The sequence below is a fragment of the Pelmatolapia mariae genome, linkage group LG16_19 (assembly GCF_036321145.2).
Source record: "Pelmatolapia mariae isolate MD_Pm_ZW linkage group LG16_19, Pm_UMD_F_2, whole genome shotgun sequence".
NCBI classification, from domain to species: Eukaryota; Metazoa; Chordata; class Actinopteri; order Cichliformes; family Cichlidae; genus Pelmatolapia; species Pelmatolapia mariae.
The window spans coordinates 58,434,812-58,443,348 of record NC_086241.1 but is presented as its reverse complement, the minus strand read 5'-3'; positions in this window follow the sequence as shown (position 1 = coordinate 58,443,348).

The following is an 8,537-nucleotide window of genomic DNA, read 5'->3' as shown; positions in this document are numbered from 1 at the left end:
ACTTCTTAAATACAGTTTTTATCTTGTGGTACTTGAAAGCAGAGTTGGGGGGTGTATTATGGTGCGGCTGAAAATAAAGAGGGGGTCAATGCCGAAGCAGCTTACTGTTACTCTAATGAAAAAGATCTTTTTCATTGATTCCTCGAGAACGTGCTCATTCATGCGCTCGCGCTCACACACTAACACAAATACGCATAGCCAGATGGATGCAGCAGAGCCACATTTGCGCCTTTCCTGTGGGCTAGTGTCAGGTTTCCATAATGAATTCTGCTAGAATCTTGGTAGATCCCAGTTAACCTGCAGGGATTCAGTGCTCAGTGGTCTTTTTTTCCTGTGTGCGTTAGTATGGAAAGAATTGTGCAAATGTGTACTTTTACATAAAAATGTCATTTTTAAAATATTTGATATTTTTCCAGTATAAAACTGAGATGCCTTTCTTTTTATTTCTAGATCCACATGCATCAGATTGGATGATTATTAATATATAAATTAGAGTTTTGGTGTTTTAGTAGTGCATGGCCCAGATTTAGCAAGGTTGTGAGTCCTTCCAGATATGTGTCAGATGTGGGCATTTGTTTCTTTCATTTGAATCCATCTCTGTCTGTCTCTGCATGTATTCATATTTGTGTGTGTCCGGTGCTGTGGAGCATTGAGCTGTGTGATGAGGGTGTAGAGGTAGTGGGGGGTGCAGATGGTGTATCGAGGCCTGAGGACAGTCAGCCTGTCCATGACTCACACTCAGCAAGCCAGCAGCTCTTTTTCCCTGTCTTCTCCCCTCTCTCTCTCCTCAGTGGCCCAGAAAGCACGAGACAACAAGTGTGTGTGTGTGTGTGTAAGTATGTGTGACTGCAGGAGGCAACACAAAATGCAGACTGAGCTGTCTGTATGCATGTGTCTATTTTTGTGACCCTGTGCTTGTGTATGCTTATACTTTTGTGTGTGTGTGTGTGGGTGTGAAAGTGGCTGTCCAGGAGAAGCTGCTGACATCCTTTTCAGCACTGGTTTACCACTGCAGAAACGCACAAAAGCCTTTTGTCCGCGGCTTTAATTTTATCGTACTCTCTTTGTCACTCTCATTCTACCTGCTGCCATCTCGCCCAGCTCCTTATGAACCTTTACACACGGAGAAAATGGATTTAAGGCTTTGAAGCTCCCACAGCTCTGCTATGAAATTCCTCAGCTCTCAGTGGCTTGAGTGAGGGAGTACGGTTCAAAAGGATCGTAAAGATCATTTTACTTTGAGTCCAATCAATAAAGAGGGTTATTTTTCTGAGAAATAAAGTATTGATTCCTTTGTAGCATAGCAAGGTTGTCACATACAAAATATTGCCTTCTGATTCACATCCACATGAAATAACTTGGCCCTTAAGAGTTTTTTCTTTTTTTTGCATCAAGACCCGCTGCTGAAATACTCAAAGAACCTGTGTTTAATGTACTTGAAAGGCTTCATCAATTATGAAAAAGAAATGAAAGTGATGCTTTTATATTCCCATGGTGTGATGCTTGTTAAAATTTTCAGCCTGGGATCCTCAGAAAATTAAATTTAGTCTCACTAGGGACGTTTAAATCCTTTTATTTGTCGACCCACCAGACACAGGCCTTGTAGCGAGCTCTTTTGGAGCTCCAACTATAACGGACCTTAATGTGCCAGTCAGCTGTCTACCACCGCAGCTGGGGGCTAAGACTGACATTTCTACTTGGTTGGATTCACTGAGCAGCTTTACTTCCAAAGCTTGTTTCTACCTAGGAGTCCAGAAGAAGAAAGCAAAATCTGTAATATTTCAGGTTTTATGTGACTAATAACCTGCCATAACAGTTATGCGAGTAGCATAAACAACCAGAGGAATTTCCCAAGATTTTGCTTGCAGGATCATTAAACTTCATATGGATATATAATTGAGGATATTTGCTAGTTGTCTTACTATTTAACCCACAGGGTATGGAAGGTGATAAATGTCTTACCAGGATATCCACTATGCTGTTACAGTCCAGCTGGAAGCTGACATTTATTTTTAAGACCAGCTTCACCTCACAAGGAAGTGGTTAAAGCTATGTGCTAAAAGGTTCACAATGGCCATGCAAACATGAAGCAGGTGCAGTCTTTACAATGACTATGATTTTAGGGTGTTAACATTTACTTTTGCTAAAAGCAGGTCATTAATCTGCTCCCAGGATTTGTGATCTTGAGATTTATATAGCATTTAATACAGATATGAAAAAGGATCCTGCATTGCGTGGGTTTTCTCAGAGGGTCCTCTGTTTTCAAGGTGTTCCAAGGCACAGGAATAACAACTCTGTGATAGGCTCAGGGGCAGATTTTTTGGGGTCCTTACTGCTCCTTACACATGGGCCCTTACACATTCTATCTCATAAGCACACACACACACGCACATACATTTTTACAGTGTGTAAGTGCAAAAATAACATCTTAGCAGTAACCACAAATATCAATAGCACCATAGACAACAACCACAGTCAGAGGCTGGAAAAGGCTAGGCTACCACAAACCCAAAACAGGTTTACATGTAGCTGGATAAAGTGATATATAGACAGCTGTCAAGGAACAAATAAGAGAATCCCAGTAACCACAGGTCCTCACAGACTGACTGGACTGGGTCACCATACCAAATAATTTCCAGTGGGCCACCGTCTAGATATCACACACGCACACATTAGTGCACATTTTCAACATATCTCAATAAGTGCTAACACTGTTTCAATCCTGTACACAAAAACAAACTACTAATCCATCAGAACATCTTTTGGGCTTTGACACAACACTTTGACAACACAGGTCCTCAGGGTGCACATTCTTCTTCTCCTCCACTCCTTTTGTCTTGAGAAAACACTTGTTTGCTTGGGGCGACCGTGGCTCAGGGAGTTGGGAAGCGCATCTGTAACCGGAAGGTTGCCGGTTCGATCCCAGGGCTCTCTGTCCTGGTCGTTGTGTCCTTGGGCAAGGCACTTACCCTACCGCCTACTGGTGTTGGCCAGAGGGGCCGATGGTGCGATATGACAGCCGCGCTTCTGTCAGTCTGCCCCAGGGCAGCTGTGGCTACAACTGTAGCTTGCCTCCACCAGTGTGTGAATGAATAGTGGAAATGTAAAGCGCTTTGGGTGCCTTGAAAAGTGCTATATAACTGCAATCCATTATTGTTTGTTTGTTTGGTTTTTTTGGGGGGGGGGTAATTTTCCACAAATGACAGAGAGCACGGTCAGGAAATACCAGCGTGCACCACACCATCAAAATGTTTCAGAAAAGTACCTATTTTTAATCAGTAGAGTGTAAAGTAATAAGTAAATTCATAAGGAAATGGTATACTGGAGCTCCATTATTTTAGCAGGTATTTGGGGATTACTCAATGGGAAACTGAAATTAAAATTTCATCTTGACATTTGATGAAAAGCCTGATAATCATCATATAAATTACTACAAGTCCTTCTGAGGGAGACATGAGTGCTTGTATGAAATGTCAGTCTAGTAGCTTTTAGAAAATTTCCCTCAAAATGACCAATGATGACCTGGTCCTAGTCCTTCACTGCCCTGGAGTCCTTGGATGATTGGTAACAGCTGTTGAGAAATTTCACTCTGGATCAAAGGAGCAGACTGACCTGAGATGCAGTACAAGCATAGCTAAAAACTCATGAAATTCATCCACCTAGAATTAAAAAATATATATGCAGAAAAATGTGAAAATAAAGCAGTATTCTAAAAATTCCTTGAAAGTTGACTCTGCAAAGTTGCAAGGCTTTCATGTGACAGTTTAAAGAAACACTCTGCTAAGCAGAGAATGTATGCAAGTCGTTCACTCTGCCTCTCTGTGCTTCTCTAATCATTGTTGATGTGTGTGCTTGGCTGTCTGCTCATGCCTCATCTCCACAAGTCTCCTAGGAGAATTGTGGAGATAATGATGGAGATGGAAACAGTGTTTTCCTGTAGCCCACATGGGTACATACAGAACATACACATAAGCACTTGTACACTATGTACATATAATATAGCATCTTTTGGGGATGAAGTTTCAACTTAACTAAAGTTTCAACAATGGAACAGAAACAGAAGACCTGTACATGGCATTCATTTTACCAGATGTCTTTATGCAGGAAACTTAGCTGTTAGCTGTTAGTTAAACTTTTGCTAATTCACTTCACTGGAATAGGGTGTTTTTGAACATTTTTAAATGCTCAATTTTTTGGTGACTGAAATTCCAGTGATTTATTTGTCTGTTTCTTTTGGCCGTTACCTAGTATCTGTGTGTGTGCATTGCATGTATACAGTTCATGGATTCAGATATACACATACATATACAAATACACAGTGCTTTTTCTGCATGTATACAGAGAAAATTGGGGGGATGGAGTACATGAGCATTGAGCACTGATGTTGCTGTGGCCTTACATGCATGAGTAAGACTTTACAGTACATGACTTCAATACCCTCCAGGCTTAGGAATTGGTAGTAACACACTGACACAGTTATCAGACCGGACTAATTGGGTCAGGGACTATGGGTATTTACATGTGTGCAGGGGAACCTTTGTATATGTCTTAATATGTTAGTGTGATCCTTTCGTGCATTGGAAACCATGTGCACATCACTGCATGCCTGTTCACCACTCTTTCACTTCTTCTCAAATGTGGACAAGAAATAAGACTGTGAGGATATGCATGTCATTGCCCGTCTGCGCTTTGTGTTTGCGTCCCTTTACACATCTATAATGACTAGATATACTGTCTCAAATGTCCCTTCTGTATCACCTCTACTCTTCTATGTCTTCTCATATTCATAAATATTTTTCCAGCCAGGAAAATCTCTTAGATGTGTCAGAGTTTCTATGGAAGCTCTTGGCAGAGGATCATGCACTCTTACAACTGTCTGACCCAGTTTTAGGTCTGACATCCCTACGGTTAAGATGCTGGGGGAAATAATGCATAATACACAAAAAACACAAACATTTAGCTAAGGCTTGCTCATTGCACAATGCACCACAGTTGCTATGCCATGATAATATGCTTCACCAAATCTGCAGCATGCACGCATGCACATTGATATGGCTTAAATTTGAAAAAAGAAGAAGAAGAAGAAGAAGTTCCATCGTTAATCCCGTCTAAATCAGTCGGTCTGGGAGCATCAATTTAATGAGTAAATTAGAGCGCTGTGGCACTACACTCATCTGTACTCAAGCCTGTGATCCATCCTATTTTATATCAGCTACAAGCAGGGGAGCGGAGACAATGACTGCATGTTAATGTATATGACTTGATTTAAATGCATGTTTCCTGGTATTTTCCAACCTGGCTCCCATCCTCCATTTATTTGCAATGACAGGACTTGTGGGCTGTGATCAGAGGTGAAAGATCTGAATTACAATTTTCACAAAATAATGGAAATTGATGAGCTACAGACCTCAGGGAAGAAAGAAAAGGGGAACAAAGAAAACAATGACACAAGCGGGAGTACAGGAACAAGTAAGGGAAGAGGATGGAAAGAGGGAATCAAAAGAAGGAATAAATGATGGATAAATGGGCACAACACAAAGAAGAAACCTATGCAGGGATGAACAGCTAATCAAAATTGGGATGCACAGAAGGATGAAATTATAAATAAAAGAGAATGATTAAAAGGGAAGAAGTGAGGGTGACGTGAAAAGGAAACAGAATGAACAAAAGCAAAAGAAGGATGAACAGAAGGGAAGAAAATGAGAAGTATGTGTAGGGAATAAAGCAGGAAAAAACATCAAAAACAAGAGAAGGAATGTGGGAATGACTGAACATGTTAAACATAAGGAACAAATGGAATAATAAAAGAATAAACTGATAGCAGTGAAGATGGAGCACTTAAAAAAATACAAATGAAAGACAGAATAGAAAACTTTAAGGCAAAAGCGAGAAACGGGAAAAGAAAAGGCAGACATGGAAAATGAACTGATGTAAAGAGGCGATTGGGTAAGAGAGGGGAAGCAGAAAAAAAGAAATGGCTAAAAGATTACTGAGGAGAAAAGGTTCTTTTAAAAGTTTCAAATGACCTCATGAGTGAAAATAAAAGAGCTGTCACTCCACTGCGGCTCCCAGTTGAGCCTAAGAATGGATCACTGGCTTTGTCACAAAACTCGTTGACCCGTGTAACAGCCACCGATTAACACATTGTCGCATCTGATGCCAGCCTGATCTGCACCAAAGGGAGAAAAGGAGGTAACAGAGAGACAGACAGAGATTGAGAAAGAGCAGAAAATGAAAGCAGTGTGTGTGTGTGTGTGTGTGTGTGTGTGTGTGTGTGTGTGTGTGTGTGTGTGTGTGTGTGTGTGTGTGTGTGTGTGTGTGGGCAGATGCAGTGATGGGACAGTGACAGTAGCTGTGTAGCTAATGACGCCACCTTATAATGGGGCCAACACATTGCTTTACACTCACACATTTCCACTGCATGACCCTCATTATTCCCTACATTTATGGCAACAGGGTGCATTGTGTGGGCATATTCAAAAACACAGCCAAAGTGTTAAGGATGATATTAAAAACAGATTTACTGATTTGGACACCAAAAAGCTGGTCTTCAATTATTCATGTCTGTTCTAACAGCAGTATTCTGGAGAGAAGTACAAAGAGAAGTAAAAAAGAAAGAAAGTGAGACAAGAGAGAAGAAAGGACGTGAAGAGGAATGGCAAAAATGGAAGATAAGAAAAAGAGGAAATAAGACAGAGGTGAGGTAAAAATGAAAGGGGTGTGTGTGTGTGAATGGGGGGGTGGGGTTCAAAAGAAACATTATCGTTTTGTGTATTTCAGTGAAACAGCTCATTATAAGCCAGAGCAACAACAAAAAAGACAAAAATTCTCCGGCTCCTACACACACCCACACACACTGGCACAACAGCATAGGAGAATACAAAACAATCTAGAGTAGCCCACAGAGGCACGATTGGTATTTTAAAGCATACAGTGAAAGACAGAGATGGCGTCCAGAGCAGACGAAGCAAAAAAGAGAAGAGAGGAGGAAGGAGTGAAAGATTTTGCTACTTTTCTGGAGCCAGTACACCGAGGGTATTCCAGGATGGAGGAAACACTTCAGTGTCTCCCTCTCTCAGCACTCATTCGCTTATCCATTCACTTTCTCAGCACTCCTCCCCTGCTGTGGATTGAACCTGGCTTTTCCAAATTCCACTCAGTTATTTTCATTTTGGATCATTTCTTTTTCCAGTTATGTTTATTCATGACCAAGGTTCTGAAAGAGAGATAAGAAGCCAAGTGCTGAGCTGGCCTCGAGGGCTGTGAGGGCTCCAAGTCACGCTGCATGCACAATGACACAAGTCACATGCACACATGTAAACACATGAGAAAGCTCTCAGGGTGCAGGCCCATAAGAACACAAAAACACACATTTGCCTGTATGGTTTTGTATCACGATCAAACTGAGATATTTTGTGAGTGAAACTCCCAAAACGCTATCAAACTGCGATTGAGCCGGCTCCCTCCCTTTGTTGTTTCTGTTTGTCAGGGAGAGATTTTTTTTTTTAGAGATGTCAGTACCAAAACAGGCCTGACCCTTATCTGTCAGCAGTGTTTATCATGATGTCATGACAGACACACACATACCACATGGGAGGCTGAGTTTCTTTTTCACCCTCCCTCCTTCCTGCATATAGTTGTGTTTGTATGTTGCCTGCTTTCTGCTTTGTGCATACGTGTAAAACTGCTAGAGGGTGTGAAAGACAGGAGACGTGAAGTGCATGAAATGAGCAAGAGACAGCGAAATGGAGGTGTTTGTTTCTCCAAAACCGGTTTTAGTGCTTCCTTTTTATTCTCTCTCACAGGCTCAAAAAAAGAAAAAAAAACTGCTTAGCCACTTTCCTATTTCTAGACATTAATCTGAGTCTCTAGACAAAAGCTAGACAATCTGATCTCCTTCCGAGTCACTCTTCTACAGTTTTTGCTCCTTTAAAAATTCTAAGGAGTGAACTCAGAAATGCATCAGCCTGACATCGCAGCACCACCAATTTGATCACAGTGGTGGATCTGCCTAAAATAACCGGCCACATTTATACTTTCCTGGTTTAACTTAGTATTAAAAATATTAAATCATGTTTTTAAGGAAGCATCTTTATTTTTGTTCTTTTTTTCCTTTGCTGTACAGACATTAAAGAGTAGGCAGCAACTTTTTCTCTGTCCCCCACATCAGCTGCATTACGTTAAAATAGCCCACTGTGTACTCTAACCTTTCACCTTTTTGCTTTCCAATTAAATTTAACCCGGTTTCCATTTAGATAAACAGATGTCTTTTGACAAGCACATTTTTCTGCCCTTGTTTGTTCTTAAACACTCTACACTTTTGGTTATTTTATGAAATGTGGTGGGAAATAGCAAACTGTCTGTAGCCAAAATTAACAATGTGTTATTATAATACATTATAACAATGTATTATTATAATACATTGTTAAGGTCTCAATGCGGTATCAATAAGCTAACAGAGGCACAGGTGATTTTGTGTCTGTTCTTCTCGCCTGTGTAAAAGAATTGATTAAGCTCCCTGAAAAGACATAAATCCT